At 33.8% G+C, this 24,521-nt stretch overlaps 1 non-coding gene across 1 annotated transcript; it reads right to left on the bottom strand.

Moving 5' to 3' along the window:
- Positions 1 to 23,811: 23,811 nt before the first annotated feature.
- LOC116115106 lies at positions 23,812 to 23,918 on the bottom strand. The gene has a single exon (XR_004125622.1). It is a non-coding gene; the product is annotated as a small nucleolar RNA R71 (small nucleolar RNA).
- Between the last annotated feature and the right edge of the window lie 603 nt (positions 23,919 to 24,521).

The following is a 24,521-nucleotide window of genomic DNA, read 5'->3' as shown; positions in this document are numbered from 1 at the left end:
GATGAGATGGAATCGTCTGAGTATGTGTCTGGACTTCTGATGAGACCGTGGTTCCCTGGCTTGAGCAATTGCTCTATTGTTGTCACAATAGATGTCTATAGGATCAACAATCATAGGAACCACACCAAGTTCAGTAATGAACTTCTTAATCCAGATTGCCTCCTTGGCCGCATCTAACAATGCAATATACTCAGCCTCCATTGTAAAGTCTGCTACATTGCTTTGCTTGGAGCTCTTCCAGCTCACTGCACCACCATTGAGACAAAATACAAAGCCTGATTGCAATTGATAATCATCTTTGTCTGTTTGGAAACTAGTATCGCTGTATCCTCTTACAGTGAGCTCATATTCCCCTCCATAAACCAAGAACATATCCTTAGTCCTCTTCAGGTACTTAAGAATATTCTTGACAGCCATCCAGTGACGCTCACCTGGATTCGATTGATATCTACTACAAGTGCTCAAAGCACACGAGACATCAATCCGAGTACATATCATGACATACATGATTGATCCAATTGTTGATGCATATTGGATCCTCTTCATCCTATCTCTCTCATCATGTGTTCTAGGACACAATTCCTTAGAGAGATAAACACCATGTGACATCGGAAGAAATCCCTTCTTGGATTCTTCCATACTGAATCTCTCCAGTACTTTGTCAATATATGCACTCTGACTTATGCCAAGCAACCTACGTGATCTATCACAATAGATCTTTATACCAAGGATGTAGGTTGCTTCCCCTAAGTCCTTCATGGAGAAGCACTTGGATAACCAAGTCTTTACTGACTGCAAGTTCGATATATCATTCCCGATCAGAAGTATGTCATCGACATACAACACTAGGAATGCTATTGCGCTCCCACTCACTTTCTTGTAAACATAGGGCTCATCTTCGTTCTTAATAAAACCGAATTCTTTTACGGTTTCATCAAAACGAATGTTCCAGCTCCTTAAAGCTTGCTTGAGTCCATAAATGGATCTCTGCAACTTGCATTCCTTATTAGCTTGACTACCAAGAAAAAAACCATTAGGTTGTATCATATTCACATCCTCCTCAAGGTTTCCGTTTAGGAAAGTAGTTTTGACATCAATTTGCCAAATCTCATAGTCATGATATGCAGCAATCACAAGTATAATCCGGATGGATTTAATCATGGCAACCGGCGAAAAGGTTTCTTCATAGTCAATGCCATGAATTTGTTTAAAACCTTTGGCAACCAGTCGTGCTTTATAAGTATGCACGTTGCCATCCATGTCAGTCTTCTTCTTGAAGACCCATTTACACGCTATGGGTTTCAAACCTTCAGATGGTTCCACCAGAGACCACACTTGGTTCTGGTACATGGAGTCCATCTCAGATTTCATGGCTTCAAGCCATTTAACAGAATCTGGATCTGATATAGCATCTTTGTAGGTTCTGGGTTCATCGTCTTAGTAGACTAGTATGTCACCATGTTGAGTCACGAGATAACCATATCTCTCGGGCTCATGGCATACTCTCCCAGATCTACGTAGCTCTTGTGCTACCTGAGGTGGTTCACTTTGATCCACATGTTGTGGAGTAACCTCCTCTTGATGTTCAACCACTTCCTGTGGCACATTATCCCGTCCTTCGTCTAGTATATCTTGTGGTTCTATCCCACTAGTGCTTCTTAGAAAATATCCCTTTTCTAGGAAGACACCAGATCGAGCAACAAAAAATTTGTGCTCTTCTGGGTGGTAGAAATAGTATCCTTTGGTCTCCTTTGGATACCCCACAAATACGCATTTACAGGATTTTGGGCCCAGCTTGTTCGAAGTCAATTTCTTAACATAAGATTCGTAACCCCAAATCCTTGGATAAGACAAGTTGGGCTTTTGCCCACTCCATAGTTCATATGGAGTCTTATCTACAAACTTTGATGGCACACGGTTCAAAACGTGAGTTGTAGCCTCTAGGGCATAACCTCATAACGATACAGGTAAATCACTAAAACTCATCATGGACCTAACCATGTCAAGTAAGGTCCCGTTCCTCCTTTCTAACACTCTATTATGTTGGGGTGTATAAAGAGGGGTGAGTTGTGATACTATCCCATATTCCTTCAGGTACTTTGAAAACCCTGAGCCTAAGCATTCACCTCCTCGATCCAGCTGAAGAGCTTTAATACTTTTGCCCAGCATATTTTGTACTTCATTCTTGAATTCCTTGAATTTATCAAAGGCTTCAGATTTATGTCTCATAAGGTAGACATAACCATATCTACTGAAATCATCAGTAAATGTGATGAAGTATGAATATCTACCTCTGGCCTCAACTGTTAGTGGACCGCATACATCACTATGGATGATGCATAACAACTCAGTAGCCCTTTCACCTTGTCCTGTGAAATGAGACTTGGTCATCTTGCCTAAAAGGCATGACTCACATACCTCAAATGACTGAAAGTCAAAAGGGTCCAAAACTCCATCCCTTTGAAGTTTTGCAATGCGAGTCTTATTAACATGACACAATCTACAGTGCCAGAGATATGTCTAGTTTTGATCGCTATGTTTAGCTTTCTTGGTTTCAATATTGAGAATATCTTTATTGTTTAAATCAAGAACATATAATCCATTATATAACCTTTCAATTCCAAATAGAATGCCATTCAAACTAAAGGACAACAATCCATTAGATATCTCAAAATGATACCCCATATTATCCAAAGCGGATACTGAAATAATATTTCTAGAAATAGAAGGTACATGATAACAATTATGTAGTTCCAATAACAAGCCCGTAGGCGAAGATAAACAGTAAGTCCCTATAGCCAATGCAGCCACATGTGCTCTATTTCCAAGTCGTAGGTCCACCTCTCCCTTGGCGAGCATTATACTTTGCCTTAGTCCCTGCACATCAGTACAAATGTGAGTACCACATCATATGTCAATGACCTAAGATGTTGAGGGAGAGAAATTAATCTCAATCATAAAAATAACTAAAGTCGTAGCTTCTGACTTATTCTTGCTTGCGAGGAAAGCCTTGCAGTGTTTCCTCTAGTGGCCAGGCTTGCCACAAAAGAAGCAGACTACCTTTCCCTTCCCTATGCCACTCTTAGGACCAAGAGCAACCTGTCCTTTGGGCTAGGGCTAGGGCTTGGGTTTGGTCTTGGCCTTACCCTTGCCGTTACCCTTTGCTTTACTGGCAGCAACCAGTAAAACAGGCTTGGACTTTTTCAAGTCCTGCTCTGCAGTCCTTAACATGTTCAAAAGTTCTGAAAGGGTTTTCTCCATCGTGTTCATATTGAAATTCATTATGAACGGAGCATAAGAGTCAGGCAAGGATTGCAGAATTAAATCCATTTGTAATTTTGCATCCAAGCCACATCCCAAAGTCTTAAGCCTCTCTATGTGTTCGATCATCTTGAGCACATGAGGACCAACTTGGGCTCCCTCAGTCAGACGACTCCCAAACAGTGCTTTTGACACCTTGTACCTCTCATGTCAAGCATTTGTTTTGAAAAGCTACTTGAGGTGTAGAATAATAGAAGAAGCATCCATATTCTCATGCTGCTTTTGCAGCATATGTGTCATCGATGGTAACATTAAGCATTGAATGCTATCAGCATCATCAAGGAACTTTTGATAAGTATCCTTTACTTCCTGAGTGGCATCAGGATCAGGATCAGGCTCAGCCAGGTATGGCTTTTCAAGGATATACAATATCTTTTCTGACTTGAGTATAATCCGAAGATTACGATACCAGTCTGAGAAATTGGATCCATCCAACTTGTTTTCTTTCTCGATTATCGGTCATAGGTTTATAATGCTCATTTTGGTGAATATACAATTGCAGAAAAAATAAAGTCATTATAAAGTTCATTATTATTTAATATGGTCTTTTATTAAACGATGCTCCCACTATTTTACTCAAGCCAATAGCCCTCACTATTAACTCGGGAAAGCCCGTTGGCTTTCCTAGTGGACCGAGATCCCATCCTGCCCATTTCAAACCTTCGCTTTGGCGAACAAGCCAAAATGGGTTGATTAGGTAGGCCAACAAACTTAATCCACACCAATTGATAGCTCCCACTATCAACCTCAAATGTGAAAAAGCCAACAAGCCAATCACACAATTCAATGGCTCCAACCATTGTCCTCAAGTGTGATTCTCAGTATCAGTAGAGTGGACACTACATGTCACCACGTACACATAATATGTGTACTGCTCTACTATGCCTATGACGCGTTTATCAACCTTCGCTTTGGCGAACAAGCAAAACCGTCATTTTAAGTCGACCCATCACCATTAAGGAAAACTCCAATGAATTTTAACCTCCCACTGGTAGAAGTGTACCCTTCGCTTTGGCGAACAAGGTTTCGACGAACAGTGGTTTGATTAAAACCATGGTGATGGAAGGCAGAGGTGACTTAATATACTTAGTTGAGGGGTTTGTTATTTAATGTCTCATCAGATTATTATCTTTGTTAGAATGACATTGTTTGGCATGTTATTCAACATTCAACCTTAGCATGCATTCTGAAAACAATATTAAAACGTGCCAGTACATGGCCCAACTAAAACCGATTTCCTGAGCCTAGAGGAATCGGTGGGTTACCTGGGGTCTTGTAATAAATGTCTTGAGTCTTCAAGTATGGTTGCCTCGTCCTTTGGTTCGTCTTCAAGTACATTACAAAAATATCATTTAAATTACAATAAGAATAATTATAAATTTTTACATCAATAAATTTAGAAACCTCGATTAACATCGAGGGGAATGAGATGAGAAGAGAACGTACTTTGAGAAGAGGAGAAAGGCAAGACTCGCAAGCCCTATTTAATAAATTTACAACCATACATACGCAAAAATTTAAAACATTCACCCTATTCTAAGGCTACGTATCGGGCACCATGCAATATACAAACAAGTACATGCATACATTTCAAAACAATCAATTTTTTGAATCGGGTGGGTTATTTATTAATTACCCTCTTAAATGTGCAGAATGATCATTGGCTTTATAGGTTAAAAACTGCATTTCGGTCCATTCACAAAAAGCACAATATTGGGGCAGCAGCCACTGCCGGGCGAAAATTTCTAGAGAGCACTCGCCGCGGCGAAACCGGAAATCCCAATATGAACAGTTCGCATTATTTTGTAGTTGTGTAATAACACGAATCCAAATCAAATCGAACGCACGCACGTTCAACCAGGATATCAACAACCAATATAACATCCATCAACACATTATAAACACTTTTATCATTTGAATATTCATCCAAAAACAGATTTTTCTGATTTCGTAGATTTTGCAGATTTTTCAAAATGACATGTTATCAACCAAATACATGTTATAAATCATATAATAAACTATAGAAAATATACTCGGCTCTGATACCATGTTAGTGAACGACCCACTTACGCAGCGGAAAAAAAAAAAGGTTCTTAGAACCAAGATCGGGTACAATATCATAGTTATACAGTATATAAATTAATCTGCAGCAAAAATCAAAAACAGTTCAAGGTTTAAGAATCAACCCACGTTTGGAGGCTCTCCAAGTTGTCTTTGAACGTTTTGCTAATGACCCAAGTGAGGATCAAATCGACGTAGTCCACACGAAGACAATCACAAGGAACTAAGAGGGATTTGCTAGATCCTCTTGGCTTAAGAAAACAAGAAGAATGAAATGTATTTGATTTTAGGCAAAATCAAAACTGGCGTGGGATAGATTGGGGGCTGTGTTTCTTTCTTTTCAATGAAATAGTGATGAATGAAAAGCTTACCTTTTTCAACTAAAGTTTTTCTTTATAGTAATCTTTCAATTGCTATTCCATATGGGATGGGCTTGTGCTCCAACCTAAACACCCCATGTTACCAAACACTTCCAATTAGATATTTATTTTAATTCATCATTATCTTCAATTAAAATCAATTAATAATATTTAATATATATATATTATATATATATATATATTATATATATATAATTATATATTAACATTTAACAATAATGAAATTATTTAAATATATGCTAAACATATTTAAATGTAATTTCACTTATTTAATTTTTCTAAACAATTAAATAAAAGGCTACGACCTCAGCAAATTTAATTGCACTGTGAAATTACCAAAATACCCTTTCGCCAAAAAGATAAAATGCCATTCTTCTTCTTGAGTCTTAAATTGTCTTCTAGTGTGTGGACCCATAGGCTTCATCATACCGGTAGTGTATGTATCGTGATTAACACCAATTAATCATCTCACTAATACACAGATCAAGATTGACCCCAGCAAGGCATCATGGCCACCTAATCGATTCAGATTCAGCAAAGTAGCTACTTCTCAATGATATGGTTACTGTACCATTTGATCCTTCATCACGTTATCTCGACAGGACGAAGGCATTGAAATAGTGTCAACCTTCGGTTACTCTCGATATTATGTATTCAGTTTCTGGACCAATGACCTGTATTATATCCAGATAGAGCAACAACTCAATCTACTGTGGCCACAGTTTTAGTGGTCATTGCCATATACTGAATTGCGTCGTAAGATAACTTCTCCGTACCCAGGAGTGATGAATTCTCTGTCTATCCACCATAGTCTTGATACACTCCTTGATGTACAATCACCATGTATGACAGCTCTGAATAGAACTGCATTAGGTAGTGTCAAAACACCAATCGGTGCACAAGGCGCTCCGGTGATCTCAAGTTAAGGATCACATGCACCAACATTCGTTAGAGGATTTTCCATAGATACTGGGGTACCATATGGAATCCTCTAGTGGGTCTTCTAGTGAACTTGCTGCAGTATATCCACCTACAGCAAGCACCCTGTGTTGCACCAGGTTGTCACCAAACAACCTTGACAAGTGAGATCAGTCACTGCCTTTCGATAGGGTCAATTCAAACTATGATAGCCTTACCGTATTATCTGTGCCCTTACTTCAGAATAATACTGGGGCTACGGACGTTTCTAGAATGGCTGCCATATGTGCTCATAGGGTTCTCACTAACAAGATTTGAAACACTTGATACCTTCGTCACGGTTCTACCATTCTAAGGACATATATTAATACATATTGCAATAATAATGATTTACGCGATATAGAATAAAATGCCTTTTATTGGTTAATGAACATTATTACAAAGAGTCAATTCTACAATAATTGATTGGCTCTAGGGCATCTACTCTAACAATAGTTGGAAATGATAAAGGATTTGTCAATGAAATCAAAGAATGGTTATTATCTCTGTTAGGAAACGATCCATATACGCAGCGGAAAACAAAAATCATAACACAAGGATCGTTCCAAAGAGCCAAGATCAAAGGTATAATTTTGCTATTTTTATTTAAGTAGAAATCTTTAAAAATTAATCATGAGTTTAGAAAAACATACGCATGTTTGGAGGCTCCTCCAAATTTGTCTATGAACGTTGTGCTACCGACCCAGTTGTAGGATCGAACCGACGTAGTCCACACGAAGACAATAAAAAAGAACTAAATAGAGATTTGCTAGATCCTCTTTAGCTTTAAGATCAAAAAAGAAAAATCAAATAGATTGATTTTAGGCAAAAATGAATTCTGCCGTGGGAGAGGAAATATGGGGCTGCTATGTTTTTCTTTTCAAAGAAAAGGTGAATAATGAATTAACACTTACATTTTACAAATAACCTTTTTCTTTTATATTGAAAACTGAGTTGCCTTATTCCCATATGGAATAGGCTTGGGCTCCAACCCAAACACCCCATGTTACCAAATACTCCAAATTAGATATTTATTTTATTTCATCATTATCTCAATTAAAAATCAATTAATATATATTAATATTTAACAATAATGATGATTTAATTAAATATATGCGAACACATATTTAAACGTAATTTCACTTATTTAATTTTTCTAATAAATTAAATAAAGGCTACGACCTCAGCAAATTTAATTACATTGTGAAATTACCAAAATACCCTTTCGCCTAAAAAGATGAAAACACCCTTTTTTTCTTCTTGGCTCTTAAACTATCTTCTATGTGTGCGACCCATAGGCTTCTCATCATACCGACAATGTACAGTAACGTGATTAACACTAATTAATCGTCTCACTATACACAGACCAAGATTGGCCCCTAGCAAGGCATCATGGCCACCTGATAGATTCGGATTCAGCAAAGTAGCTACCTGTCAATGATATGGTTACCGTACAATTTGATCCTTTCATCATTTGTTATCTCGACGAGACAAAGACATAGAAATAGTGTCAACCTTCGGTTACTTTCGATATTATGTATTCAGTTTCTAGACCAATGACCTGTATTATAAACTGGATAAAGCAACAACTCAATCCCACTGTGGCCACAGTTTTAGTGTCATTGCCATGTACTGAATTGCACCGTGAGATAACTTCTCCCATACCCGGGAGTGATGAATCCTCTGTCTATCCACCATAGTCTTGATACACTCCTTGATGCAGCCAATCACCACCGTATTGACAGCTCTGAATAGAACTGCGTTAGGCTAGTGTCAAACTACACCAATCGGTGCACAAGGCGCTCCGGTGATCTCAAGTCTAAGGATCACATGCACCAACATTCGTTAGAGGATTTGTTCCATAGACACTGAGGTTACCATCCATATGGAATCTTCTGGTGGGTCTATCTAGTGAACTTGCTGCGGTATATTCTCCTATAGCAAACACCCTCGCATTGCACCAGGTTGTCACCAAACAACCTTGACAAGTGAGATCAGTCACTTCCTTTCGACAAGGTCGTTCAACACTATGATAGTCTTACCGTATTATCTGTGCCCTTACTTCAGAATAATACTGGGGCTGCGGATGTTTCTTGAATGGCCACCATATGTGCTCATAGGGTTCTCACTATCAAGATTTGAAACACTTGATACCCTCGTCATGGTTGTACCATTCTAAGGACATATATCAATACATATTGCAATAATAATGATTTCCTTGCCATTAGAAAATGGACTTACATCCCCTGAAGTTTCAATGGTCATTATATGAGTTTTTCAACAGGTAATAAATCTAATTAGTAAAAAAGTCCCCCCGAGGGGGATTTAGGGGGGAAACGTCCTTCTCAGAATTAGATAGATCCATAACCGGACGTGTGACCTAGGCCTCGCCGCTTGAGAGGAAAGGCCTCGCCAATTGAGAGGAAAGTCAATCTAGTCCCCCCGAGGGGGATTGAGTAGGGTATTGTCCTTACATACAATTGCTAAAAATTATCAATTGATACTTTTTATTAGATTGCACGAGACGTACCTCCCCCCCGAGGGTTACCTTTCCCTTCTGCTTCACCACCCCAAGGTGTATGGAGCTTTTTCGTAAAATTTAAGCGATATAGAATAAAATGCGTTTTATTGATTGATGAACATTATTACAAAGAGTCAATTCTATAATAATTGATTGGCTCTATGACATCTACTCTAACAATCTCATTTTGAGATGAAAGATATGGGTGAAGCTGCATATACTCTTGGAGTCATGATTTCAAGTGATCGCTCAAGGAAATTATTATCTCTTTTACAAGAACCATACATTAAGAAAATTCTTGAACAATTTCATATGCAAGATTGTAAACCCGTAGACAAACCTATCACGAAAGGCGAGGCTTTGAGTCGAGTTGTAAATTATGTTCCAAGACTCCACAAGAAAAGGAACAAATGAAGAATGTTCCTTATACAAGTGCTGTTGGAAAGCAAATATCAGTCTGACCTAGGACAAGCACATTGGAAAGCAGTAAAGAGAATCTTAAGATATCTAAAGGGAATAGCTAATTGCTTATTATGTCATCAAGGAAATGATTTACACTTCAAAGGCTACACTGATGCTGATTGGGGAGGAGATTTAGATGAAAGGAAATCTACTTTTGGATATGTTTTCTTACTAAATGGTAGGGCCATATCTTTGAGCAATAAGAAACAATCATGAATAGCCTTATCTACAACGAAGGCTAAGTTTGTAGCATTTTTAGCTGTAGTGCAAGAAGCTGTTTGGTTGAGATGGTTCATGAATCATCTGGGAATAATTAATGTTGCTATTGAACCAGTGAGAGTAAACCGTGACAGTCAAACAGCAATAGTATACACTAAGGATCCCAAATATCATGGTAAAACGAAACACATAAATATCAATTACAATTTTGTGGTAGATTTGGTGGCACAAAAAGAGGTGAACATAAAGTTCATATCTACACATGATATGGTTGCGGATCCAATTACAAAGCTTATACCAAGAGATACTTTTAATAGACATATTAGATCTCTAAGCTTCCATAGATGTTGAATGTACTCATACTTTGAGATTGAGATTTCCCAAAAATGTTCACATTTATCTTATCAATACTAAATAACAATATTGTCAATGCTATTTCGTTTATTATGGAACATACATGGAGGAGTGTCTATATATATATATATATATATAGAGAGAGAGAGAGAGAGAGAGAGAGAGAGATCTAAGCTTCTGTAGATGTTGAATGTAGTCATACTTTGAGATTGAGATTTCCCAAAAATGTTCACATTTATCTTATCAATACTAAATAACAATATTGTCAATGCTCAATTTCGTTTATTATGGGAACATAAATGAAGGAGTGTATATATATATATATTATATTTATTTTGAAAAGCATGTCGGACAGTTAAAAGATTGGCCTTCTCACACGGGCAATCACCTCTATCACTTTGTAGGAATGAAGATGAGATGTTTTTAAGCTTATTATCTAGGTGATAATAGAAAGCCAAGCTTAAAATATTTAAAATTGCCTAAAAATAGAATAAAAATAATTTCATAATGAAATATGACCATAAGTGATAAATTATAAAAAATTATCACTTTATCTGTCTAATTGCCAAATTAGAGTTCCGATGAATCAAAAGTATGTAAAGTGAACTCAAGTTAGACATTAAGTATGTTTGAACTAAAATCTGTCCGGCATTTTCAATTTAAAAAAATGAGACATGCACTCCATGGGAAAGGAGGAAATGTTGTAGCATGTGATTTATACCACATGCAAAATATTGACCAAAAGGGTAATGAAAGTCAAAATCTCAACTTTAACATTGTGTGAGACCTTGAGATTTTAAGAACAAAATCTCATAGAGTACCCTTATTGCTCTATTATGTTTCTTGAAAACCTTATTTAATGGTTATTATCTTAGAGTATTACCAAAAGATTAAGATAAATTCAATCTCCTGAGACATTTCTGGAAAAGCAAATTAAATGAAAGTTGCAAGAATCGAGAAAAGATGAAGATTACAATTTTGGATTATCACACTATAATCATTTGTATTCATTGGTCAACCAATTATGTTTTTTTTTATTTTTATTTTTTTTAATTTTTTATGTAAGGACAAAATATAATTATGAATACAACTGATGTTTACTATAAATGCGATAGTTAGAGAAAGATGTGATAAGTAATCTAGGGTATTGCATATTACATACAACCCAAGTTTCACAATTCGAGAAGTTATATATTCCTAACAGATATATAACTAATGTGCTGTCGATATATGCATGGTCACATGACATATTTACTAAAGTATGAGCCTTGTAGAAGTGTAGAGAGAAATAGTTCCATCATGTGTGAATGAGAGATATTGGATATGGGTGGAACACCCATGATGAGACCCACCCAATTTGAATATTGAATTTGGATTGTGTTGTGAGTTACCACTATCTCTGCCATTTAGTATAAGAGTTTGATGGAAAACTCTTAACAAAGATTTCCGTACACAAAAACACTATTCTCTCTTTTATTTCATAGAGCAGTGAACGATACTCTCCAATTACATTCCATCAATCTGTGCTTTGAAGAAATACTTGGGTATCTACAATAGGTATTTATGCTGTGATGTTATTTATTGCAATTCATTAATTATGTTAATGTGATTACAATGATGATTATGTTAATATGATCTTGGGATAGAAATAGAATATTTGTTATTCTTAGTTTTCTAACAAATCTAAATGAGGTTGAATATTTTTTTGTTTTACATTTGTGTATTGGAAATATATAATCTTTACAAAGAAGCATTTGATTATATATACTATATATTAAAAGGGCAGCTTTTTTTTTTTTTTTTTTTCCTAATGATTGGAGGTGTTGAGCCAGTTTGTAAACACTTAACTAATCCCGGGACCTTGGAATTATCGACTGAGTAAGAGCTCCAATGGTCATCCCTATTAGTAACAGTGGAGACTTGAACAGGAGATCATGTTAGATTCTCCTCTGCTCTTCTACTCTCAAGGGGACTCGAACTTGAGAGATCATGTTACCATCAAGGGGACTCGAACTTTAAAGACCATGTTAGATCCTCTTTTGCTCTTTTATTATCAAGTCAGCTAATAGCGGTTAAAGGCAGCTTTTCCCACAACTGAAAGGCTGGTCTTCATTAAGTTGTTTTACAAAGTAATTATCAATTATTTAGCATTGCAATATTGATTCCTTCATTTGTTGGCCCCATTAATATTATGAACTTTGTTGTTATATATGAATGGGTTAATTCTACCGGTTTCATATCTTGGACGGGGGTTTATCAATTGGGAATTTATCCAAACATCAGTTAGATTGAAACGAAGTAAATTAAACACCATTAATGTTAGTTTAAATTGATATAGATTGCTGTGGCCAGGGGCGGCTCCAGTTGCCCAGGGCCCATGTAGGAGTGAACACAAAATGATAAAATTATCCTTTAATTTATTTATATTTAAAAAATAATTATATAATTAAGTTATTATATTCTGTAACAAATTTAATTTTTTGTCTGTATATTATTTATTTGATTATCAATTTTACAGAGAAATGACTGCCAGTAAAGATCTATCTACTATATATATATGTTAAAAAAATTCTAGTTATATTCTTGAAAAACATAATAAAAATTTGTTTAATTATAACCTTGCATGAATGAGGTTTTATTAACTTCATATAGTTATTTTTCGAAAGTAAAAAATTACGATATAAGATTAAAATTTTAAATTACATTTTCTTTATCACTTTATAATATTACTCAAATTCGCATTATCCTTTTCACTTTATAAGTGGAATTCTCTAAAATTTATATTTTTCATTTTGGTAAGATTAAAAATGATTGCATATCATTTTTAGGGAAATGATTTTTAGCCTGCTCCATTTTTTTCTTTAGCCCCCATCTTTTTTAAGGAGGATATAGTTGTCATACAAAAATTATTCATCTTCCTTCATACTTTTTTCAAAACTTTACATTGGCATTATCAAAAAAAAAAAAAAAAAAAAAAAAAAAAAAGATCCATCAAAATTTATAATTTTACAAGTAAATTAAAGCTCATGATAATTATGAGAAACTACTTAATTTTATAGTAGTCTGACACAAAGTAAACAAATTCTTGCTTGATAATCTTTTGGAGAATTCATTTTTAGTTTCTTTCTTCTTCTTCTTTTTTCTTTTATAAATTTTATATTTTGGTAAATTGTTACAGATTACAATATTCTAATGGAAAACTTTTCGTATAATTAAAGAATTACAAGAATTTAGATTAAAAAAAGATGTTATTTAGTCCTTACCATTGTTATTTAGTCCTTACCATTGTTCTAATCAAAGGTGGCTCACTTCACCCAATTCAAATTTTCTCTTTTTCGTTATAACACCGAAGAAAATTAGGAGAATCAAAGGAGAGTTCATAAGGGCATTCCCTTTTTGTAATCATGATTGAATCGATTTATTTTTGTAATTTAATCTTTGATGTGAACATGTATGGTGTGCTGTCGTAGGCAACCAAGATTAAAACCTAAAAACACATGTAGTAGTGTAAGTAAGGATCATTCCGACAGAGAGTGTCTAGCCGAGTTTTATGTTACGTGAACGAGGCCGGGGGGTTTTGAGTAAAATAGAAACAATTTCAGGGAAAAAAAACAATTCAAATTAAATTATCGAAATCAATCAAAATAACAAACCTTGGTCTAAGTCAACATCCACCATCGGAATCTTATAACTGATCATCGATGCAAGTATAAATCAATTGTTACTTTGAGTATTCACCGTTGCAACTATTTTTCTATCTCTCCTTAGTTGTAATTAATTAGGAAACAAGCAATCTAATTAACCTTACTACTAAACAACCCTAGACAAGCGCTAAAGGTTTAATCTAATAGCAGCCTTAAAGGCTAGAGAAATCGATGAAGCTGAACAACACAAACACAAACGGTTGTATTTAATTTAGTTGAATGTTCTTCTTAAGATTTAATGATTCCTGACACAGCAAATTCTTAAACCTTAATTACTCACAAGTTAGATGGATCAAACAATTACGGATTTGATATCTAACTTAGCGGTAGATTGCAACAAATAATAAACTAGTAGGCCTCCTAGTAATTAAATGCAACAATCATGAAAATAGGCATAGAAGAACATCCAATACTCAAAACATATATTGAACACTAAAGAAAAATAGATTGGATCTCACAGTTTTATTAATTCCGAGGCCTCCATTTCCTTCGACCAAGTTATAAAAATTAGCCGCTCATGGCCATCACAAAAATCAAAAGAGAAAATTGCAGAAGAGAGGAAGAGAGGCGTGTGTAAATCTTTCCAATCTTATCTCTCTCCCCTCTTAAAAATATCCAATTCAAGTATTTGAATTCTACTAAATCTTCTAAAAATATTCTAATATCCTAAAATAACATTTATCCTAATCTGATTCTGATTAATTGAAAATAAAATAAAGTCCTAAAATAAAATAGGAAAGTGGTGTGTCCAGCTGTAACTTGCATGCAACAAGTCTTCAAATCTTCCAATAATAAACTGCCTAATGACTTGCATGATAGGGCAGAATGTTCTAGAACGTCAGCAGTGCAGATGCGTCAAATTCAAGCCCGATTATAACCTTGATGCGGCGAGTATCTCTCCAAACTCAAAACATAAAAGTTGTAGATATCTTTCTTAGGTTTCCACATAATTTTGAATCATCTCAATCGGAGCTCGGATGAGAGAGTTATGCCTAGATTACGAAGCGATGTTGAAACTGTCCGAATTCACCTAATTAGTTCCGTTTTGCATTTAACTCCTCCATTTGCATCCTAAATCAAAGTAGAATAATAATGAGTATATTTAGGCAACAAATAAGTATAAAAGACTAGACATTAAGGGGGATAAATATGATATTTTGCATTCTTATCAATGTAATACAGACATTAATATTTAACATGTGATTCAAATATTAAGTCTATAACATTAAATCCGAAAATGTAAATATTTTTTACAATTTTTTGGCCTTTTCGAGTTTTTAAAGATAAAAATTAAAGGAGACCATATTATATGCCTTTTTAGCAAATTTTGTCACAAAATATCATATTTAATTTGACTCAAATATTTTGTCACTAATACCTCCATTATAACATTTATAAATTTTTTTTTTTTTTGTAATGATAAATAATTCTTTTGTGACAAATTAGTTTGTAATTACAGCATGTATTATTAAATATAGTGACTAAAGTTTTTGATGACAAATATGTTTGTCATGATACACAATTTATCTCAATGCTTAAATTCTGACTCAAACATTTTGTCATTAATACCTCTATTTCCGCATATATTATGACAATTTTTTTTTTTTGTAATAATAAATAAATTCTTTTATGAGAAAATAATGTGTAGTCATAGCATGTACAACTAGATATAGTGACTAAAATGTTTTATGATAAAATATGTTTGTCACAATAAAAAATTTGCCTAGGCGCCAAAAAATTGTGATGAAATATTATGATAAAAATGTTTTTCTTCACTACATTTATTATGAGTCTCTTTATTGTGATAAAATATTATGACAATATTTTTTATAGTCACTGTATATTCTCTACGTCATACTTAACGTGATGTTTCTTTATTTTGTCATAATAACTATATTACTCGTGCAAAATAACATTTGATAAAATTAATTTTGTTGCAATATAATATATTTCTTGTAGTGTTTCCTATATTAAGTTAAAGTAAAAAGACATTTTTCTGTTGGTGTTTTAAGAATTGAAAGTAATGGAAGTAGAGTTATCATTTTGAAAACTAAAGTGAAGGTGCAGGGGAACTATCATTAATAATTTTGAGGACATTGGGACTCTGATTAGATAAAAACATAATTTAACTATAAACCGCTTTAAACTGTCGTTGGACCGGCGTAACAGTGTCAGACCGCCGGTCCAACCGTCCTAAATGAAAAAGCCCTAAATCAAAACTAATTTCATTCTCCTTTCCTTCATTCATATGCAAATCTTGAGTGGGTTTAATTGAAGCCGCATGTTTGTATGTGGCTATGTGATATATATATATATATATTCTAGTTAAAAGCCCCGCGCGTTGCACGGGTTGTTTAAGAAAGTTGTTTGGACACCATTTTTGTTTGAATAATTGGATGTTTCAATTGGTTGAGATCTACTAATTAATTGAACAAAATGTTCCATCGGTCCAAATTTCTTGTTCTCATAACGCATATGTTCATAGAATTTTATTTTAATTATTGTTGTTTTTCATGTGGTAAAATATAATTAGTAAATAAGTTTGTTGATAACTTATTGTTTTTTATGATCTGTTATTGAATTTAATGTGATCGTATTTATGTAAATAGGGCTAAAACTCGCGCGTTTCATGGATATGTTTTACTTTGTTATATTTTAAATATTTTTAGATTTGACAACTAATATATAATATATCTGAATATTATTAAGTAGGAATGTCTTGAGATTAAAGTCCCGTGCGTTGCACATGTTGCTTTTGATATTGGTTTGGACACCACGTTTGCTTGAATAATTGGATGTTTCAATTGGTTGATATCTACTATTGAGATAAATATATTGTATAGGTCCATCAAATTAAGGATTTTGATTATATATAGTTTTACATTATGATTTTATTGTGTGGTGTCATTTTTCAGCGTCAAAATGTCTAGCATTTTAAATGATGTCATTTCATACATTGTTTTAAATAACTTGTCATTTCTTTTAAGTGTGGTTCGACCATAATTGGAATGGTCTATAGTTATCCAAATTCATCATATAATATATTAGATTAAATCTTTATTTGTCTAGTTTCCAAAGATTTAAACCACTTGTCAATTAGATTTTTATTGAGCAAGTTATGACCTATTTATTACTGATTGCTTAGTGGAAATAGGGGAAACCAAAATGTATGTGATGATAAAATGAATGGTTAGGCTGTGGGTCTACAATTAACCAAATTTAGTGTATAATATATGAAATCAAAGATCTATCTGTCTAGTTCTCAAATATTTAAACCTCTCATCAATTGGATGTTTATTGAGCAAGTTATGACCCAGTTACCATTGACTGCTCAGTGGGAACCGAGAAACAAGGGAAACAATTTTGGCAGGGGTCCAAAATTATCAAAATTAATTGTATAATATATCAAATTAAAGTTTTGGTTGTCTAGTTTCCAAATATTCAAACCGCTCCTCAATTGGATTTTTATTGAGCAAGTTATAGCAGATTTACTACTGATTGTTTAATGGAAACCGAGAAACTGGGGAAACCAAAATGTCTGTGATGATACAATTAATGGTTCGGAAGTGGTCTACAATTATCCAAATTCAGCACATAATATAAAAAATTAAAGCCTTTCCTATCTCGTTTCTAATGATTCAAACCGGTCATCAATTAGATTTTTATTGGGCAAATTATAGCCAATTTAGTACTGATTTAGTGGAAACCAAGAAACAGGGGAAACCGAAATGTGTGTGATGATAAAATAAATAGTTTTGTAGTGAGTCTACAGCTATCCAAATTCAGCATATAATATATTCAATTAAAGCCTTGTCTGTCTAGTTTCCAAAGATTCAAACCGTTTGTCAATTGTATATTTATTGACCAAGTTATGGTCAATTTACTGCTGATTGTTCAATGAAAACCGAGAAACGGGGAAAACCTAAATGTGTGTGATGATAAAATGCATGGTTTTATTGTGGGTCTACAGTTATCCAAATTTAACGTATAATATATCAAACTAAATCCCTTTCTATCTAGTTTCCAAATATTCAAACCGTTCATCAATTGGATGTTTATTGAGTAAGTTATGACCAATTTACTATTGATTGTTCAGTGAAAATTGAGAAACGGGGGAAACCCAAATGTGTGTGATGATAAAATGAATGGTTTAGATGTGTGTCAACAATTATCGAAATCGATCATATAATATATTAATTCAAAGCTCTATCTTTCTAGTTTCTAAATATTCAAACCGTTTGTCAATTGGAATGTTATTGAGCAAGTTATAGTAGATTTACTACTCACTAATAAGTGGAAACCGAGAAACAAGGGAAACAAAAATGTGTGATGATAAAATGAATGGTTTGACAATAGGTCTATAGTTATCCAAATTTAGTGTATAATATATCAAATTAAAGCTTTGTCTATCTAGTTTCCACATATTCAAACCGTTTGTCAATTAGATTTTTTATTGAGCAAGTTATGACAAATTTACTACTAATTACTCAGTAGGAACCGAGAAATGGGGGAAACCAAAATGTGTGATGATAAAATGAATGGTTCAAAAATGGGTCTACAGTTATCCAAATTTAGTGTTTAATATATCAAATTAAAGCCTAGTCTACCTAGTTTCCAAATTTTAAACCGTTCATTAATTGGATTTTAATTGAGCAAATTATAGCCAAGTTACTATTGACTGTTCAATGTAAACCGAGAAACAGGGGAAACCAAAATGTGTGTGATGATAAAATGAATGGTTTGGCAGTGGGTCTACAATTATTCAAATTTAGGAGATAATATATGAAATTAAAGCTATTCAAATCATTCATCAATTGGATTTTTATTGAGCAAGTGATGACCCATTTACTATTGATAATTCAATGGAAACCGAGAAATACAGGAAACCAAAATGTATGTGATGATAAAATGAATGGTTTCGCAGGGGGTCTACAATTATCTAAATTCATTGTTTAATATATCAAATTAAAGCCTTATCTGTTTAGTTTCCAAATATTCAAACCACTACTCAATTGGATTTTTATTGAGCAAGTCATAGCAAATTTATACCTATTGTTCAGTGGAAGCCGAGAAACTAGAGAAGCCAAAATATGTGTGATGATATAATGAATGGTTCAACAATAAGTCTACAACTATCCAAATTCAGCGTATAATATACCAAATTAAAGCCTTTTTTGTCTAGTTTCCAAATATTCAAACCGTTTATTAAGTGGTGTAATATCTCACTAGGCAAGTATTCACTGAGTATCTTATAGAGAGAATCCAAAGAATTGCTAGCTTAAAAAAGGATGTTCATCTAATATTTTTATCCTTAATCTAGTTATAGCATACTATTACACAATGACTATTTCTCACATATATAAATCCACATTAATTCCTTCATTGAGACAGTGTGTGCAGTCCTCTTGCCAGCTTGACGTCTCCCGACCACTACAATCTAATACCTGCAAAATAAAGAAAGCAATGGGGTGAGCTATAAATGCTTAGTAAGTAAACCAAATCTAACTATGCTCTTACTCTGCTGTCTCCGTTTTCGCTGTACTGCTTCTAAATTTCTGCTTGCTTGCTTTCTTTATTCTTAGGTGTACTACTTAGTAGTCTTCTATTTTTCTCAAATCTTTCTAAATCCTTCTAATGTTGTGCTATTCTTTATCATTTTATTTCTCTTCTCTACTAGATTATAACTTTCTGTTTCTTTCTCTACTCAACAAATCACTAAGTTTCCTTGCTATTTTTCATGTTTCTAATTTCTGTTATTTTCTAGCATGTATCTAATTTTTGTTCTTTTCTTGTATATCTCTAATTTCTTTTCTATTCTCGTAGGCTTCTATGTTCTTTTCTTCTCTATTCTCATGGGCTTCTATTTTCTTTTCTTCTCTATTTTCATCGGCTTCTGTTTTCTTTTCTTCTCCATTCTCATGGGCTTCTATTTTCTTTTCTTCTCTATTCTCATGGACTTCTATTTTGTTTTTTTCTCTATTCTCATGGGCTTCTATTTTCTTTTCTTCTCTATTCTCATCGGCTTCTATTTTCTTTTCTTGGCTAGTTAGACACGCAATAATAAAATAAATTGTTTAATCTATGCTTAAATGCATGAGATGCAATGCACATAAAATGTATGATGCATATGCAAATGATCATGTTTGTATTCTTTCTGAAAATTCTTTTCTAATTCTTTCTGAAATTATTTCACTTCTTTATGAAATTCTTTATCTTTTCTATTTCTTATTCTATTTTTCTTTCCTTTCCTGAAATTCTTTCTGTATTTTATTTTGATTTGCCTATCGGACTAGGTTGAGACATGGATTTGGAACCCTGGCCATGTGAGCGTATTCTGAAATTCTTTCTGGGTACAGTCCTCATTCACATGCACTTTTGGCGGACTGCACAATTCTATTTTCTATTCTGAGGCCGCTCACTAATGGCGGTGTGCATGTGGGAAATTTCTACATCTCTATCGCGACTAGCTAACGCAGTGAATGCTCACAGGTTCCCCATCGCAACAGCCCTCTGAAAACATGTTCTGTAAATCTGCAAAATAACTAGCTAGACATTTTCTGATAATTTTAAAAATTTCTAAAATATATGCTATGCTATGTCATGCATTTATATGCTATCTATGCATGATCCCAAAATACGTGTCTGACTCTGGCATGTATTCTATTAATTATAAGGCTTTTATTTCTATACTTTTCTAGAAAGCCCAAAGTTCTATTCTAGTAACACGATTAAATTATACATTTTCTATTTTATTCTTTATTTCCAAAATCTATGCATCGTGTGTACGTACGCGATTCAATAATTTCTACGTAATTATGCAATTCTTCAATTCTATCATGCTATGTAAAATGTACACGTACACAATTACATTATCTCTCACAAATTCTACTCTAATATTTTCTAATGTAACAAACATGCCTTGTACAACTTTCTAAATACAACTTTTAATGCCATGAATTTTCATTCTCTTAACATGACCATCAACATTGTTATAGATGCCCTTCTTTCTTGTTTTCTTTTGGCTACATTCTATACATTAATCTATATTGCCATATTAATCATTGTAAATTCAATCTAACATATGGCACATCATATATACTTTGGCTAAATTCTAATTTCTTTCTAACATTCTTAACTAAACTTTTGGCCAATACAACATAGTCTCAAGATGTTCTAGCACAATTCTATAGCTTGCAATATATAATAAGGCATGAAAACTATACTCATACCAATCAATTTCTAAAATGGTCATGTATTTAATAGATAAACTAAACTTCTATTTCTTTGATGTTTCTGTGATAATTTATACCTGGGAAAGCTTTTATATTTTTTATACAATAAAAACACTTATTACATATTGTTTATAACTAATCTCAAAACAAGAAACAACAATATCCTCATTTGGCCAAGCCATTCTTTGAATGATCTTTCTAATTGAAAGCATACAAGCTTGACAATTTATTGTGGCATATTGTAATATTATAATACAATCACCCATATTTTACTATTATCAATACTACACTATTGCAACAATTTAATATGCAATTCTTGCCATCACTTTTCTAAATTTATAAGTTTCAAAACTCATAATTCAATGACTAAATACAATATGTCATTTAAACTAATGCTAAAAGTTCAAGCAACTTGAACCATGCACTAAAGGCCGTTTATTTCATTGAACTAACATAACCAAGTGTTATTCTAAATTTTGGCATAACAAAATGCACTCTTAAACACTTAAACTTATACTTGGTCAAGTCTAATACAACCTTTTAACATCAATTCTTTCCTTTCTCAAACAATATCTTTAACAATATTTGATAAATTCATGCATGAATTTTGATAAGTTGCATAAATTTAGTGTTTTTAGGTTTGTTTTTATAGCCTTCTAGTTAATTTCTCATTTGTTTTCTTTGTTTTGATGTTAGTTTTTGTTAAGTTTGAGATGTGAATGGTCAGCTATTGATTTGGAGAATTTTTGTAATTTTCAGGCGTTAATTGAGTAGATTGGAGCATTGGAATGAAATTGGGATTTAAAGCTTGAAGAAATTGAGATTAGATGACAAGTTTGAAGGCCATGGCATTGCCTTGGTGGTTCACCACGACCATGGTGGTGGAATGAGGATAAAATAACGAGGACAGGAAGCACCATGGCCTAGGCTGTGGTGACATACATTTGGCCATGTCAGACACTTTTTGGGTTTTTATTAGTTTTTCTTTCCTTTTTCACTTAGGACTCTTTTGGGTATTTAAGGGTGATTAAGATTACTTCTTGGGAGGCCGAATTTTGCCTATTCTTGGAGAGAGATTATTGTGTAACAAAAGAAAAAGCAGAATCAAGAACAAAATTCATCACAGAGCTTGTCTTTACTTTTTCAATATGATTTATTTCTTGGATTCTACTCTTATTTATTTTATTATGAACTAATTTTCTTAGGCTAGGACTAGGGTTAGTCTATTTATGGATCTGTGATCAATCTTCTACTCTATGGTTAGTGAATTATTTTTCTAATGATGAGCTTATATTATGTACTGAATGCTATTAGGAACCTGATCAATTTCTGATAGAATTGTTTTGTGTGATTGAGACTGAGAGGAGATATAACATGAGTGCTCTAGTAATATAGGCCATGGATTGATTGGATATAGAGATATATGAATTGATACATGCAATATTCATAGGCAGGATTAACTTGTGCTGAAAGCTAGAGGATTTCATAAAGCTTAATGCTCGTCTATTTCATTAAATCTATATAGAGATATCTAGGTTTTGAGATAGAAGTAGAATTAATATTGCTTGAAAAAGAATATTGGTTAACCTAGGAAATCCCGTTGTCACATTACTTAAATAAATTCATTGACCATAGTAAATTGAGGGGTGTAGAGAAGTTATAGATGAGCCTGAAGTCTTAGCCGTTTTTCTCATTGAATTCTTAATTTTAGTTTTACTACAATTCGTTTCTAATATTTCAGGTTTTAATATTTTTAGTTTTAAAGATCACCATTCTAAGTTTTGATTATCTAGATAAAGTTAAGATTAATTAATATTTCAGTACTTATTTACGCAATCCCTTGGGTACGATAACCTGTATTTTGTTACACTATATTACTTAAGACTAGTGCATTTGCTAGTAGTTGTTGCAAATGACATAACAAGTTTTTGGCGCCATTGTCAGGGATTGCAGTTAGGCAATATTGAAATCATTAGTTTAGCTTTACTTTAGATCTTGTTCCATTTTTTTATATATATATAATTTTTTTTTTCAAGTTCTCTTGTTTTCAGATTTTCCAGTGTATGATACACACTAGACGAAGATTAGAGATTCTTGAACCTTTTGATCCATAAATTGAGAGAACAACACGAGCATTGAGAAGAAGGCAAGCAAGGAACATGACAAACGACAATAATAATAATAATCAAGTGAATCCTCCACTTTTGGAGAATCTCGCAGAAGGTGCAGCCCCACGTTCTTTAATGGATTATGCGATGCCGTCATTGAGTGGCACTGCTTCTAGCATTAGGAGGCTAGCCATTGCTGCAAATAACTTTGAAATTAAATCTACGATTATTCAGATGATTAAGTCAGCCTGCCAATTCAGTGGTTTAGCCCACGAGGATCCAAAGGCTCACATTGGAAATTTCTTGGAGATATGTGATACATTCAACCAGAATGGTGTCACAGACGATGCAATTAGATTGAGACTGTTCCCTTTTTCTTTGAGAGATAAAGCCAAGAATTGGCTAAATTCTTTGCCTGCAGAATCTATTACAACTTGGGATGCATTGGCTCAACGCTTTCTAGCTAAATATTTTCCTCCCTCTAAAACTGCAAGGATGCATAATGATATCACTAATTTTATGTAGGTAGATGGAGAGTCGTTATATGAAGCCTGGGAGCGTTATAGAGAGTTGTTGAGGAAATGCCTGCATCATGGATTACCAATTTGGTTACAGGTACAAACTTTTTATAATGGTTTAATTCCTGCTAACCGTTCTATGATTGATGCAGCTTCAGGAGGCACTATAATGAAGAAGACACGAGAAGCAGCGTATGAATTATTGGATGAGATGGCTTCAAACAGTTACCAATGGCAATCTGATAAAGTGTCACAAAGGAAGGCAGTAGGATTATATGGAGTGGATGCAATCACAACAATTTCTGCTCAATTGGAAGCATTGAACAAAAAGATTGATAATATGAGTGCCCCAATCATGCAAGTGAAGAGCATGAGTTGTGATCTATGTGGAGGAGACCATCTTAGCAATGAATGTTAGGTAGGTAGCCCTTTTGCTAATTCTACTAAAAGTGCTAATTATGTTGGTAATTTTCATAGGCAACAACAGAATAATCCCTACTCCAGTACTTACAACCTCGGTTGGCGGAATCACTCGAATTTTTCATGGAGCAATCAAAGTGCAGTGAAACCACCACCTTTGGGGTTTCCTCAAGTAAAAAAGCCCAAGTTGAAGGAACTAGTGACGAAGTTTGTAAGCTCTAGTGAAACAAGATTTCAGAATCAGAAAGCTTCGATCAGAAATTT

Source organism: Pistacia vera, unplaced genomic scaffold (assembly GCF_008641045.1).
Source record: "Pistacia vera cultivar Batoury unplaced genomic scaffold, PisVer_v2 Contig730, whole genome shotgun sequence".
Taxonomy (NCBI): Eukaryota; Viridiplantae; Streptophyta; class Magnoliopsida; order Sapindales; family Anacardiaceae; genus Pistacia; species Pistacia vera.
The sequence above is the reverse complement of the archived record's forward strand: the minus strand, read 5'-3'. Positions and strand labels throughout refer to the sequence as shown.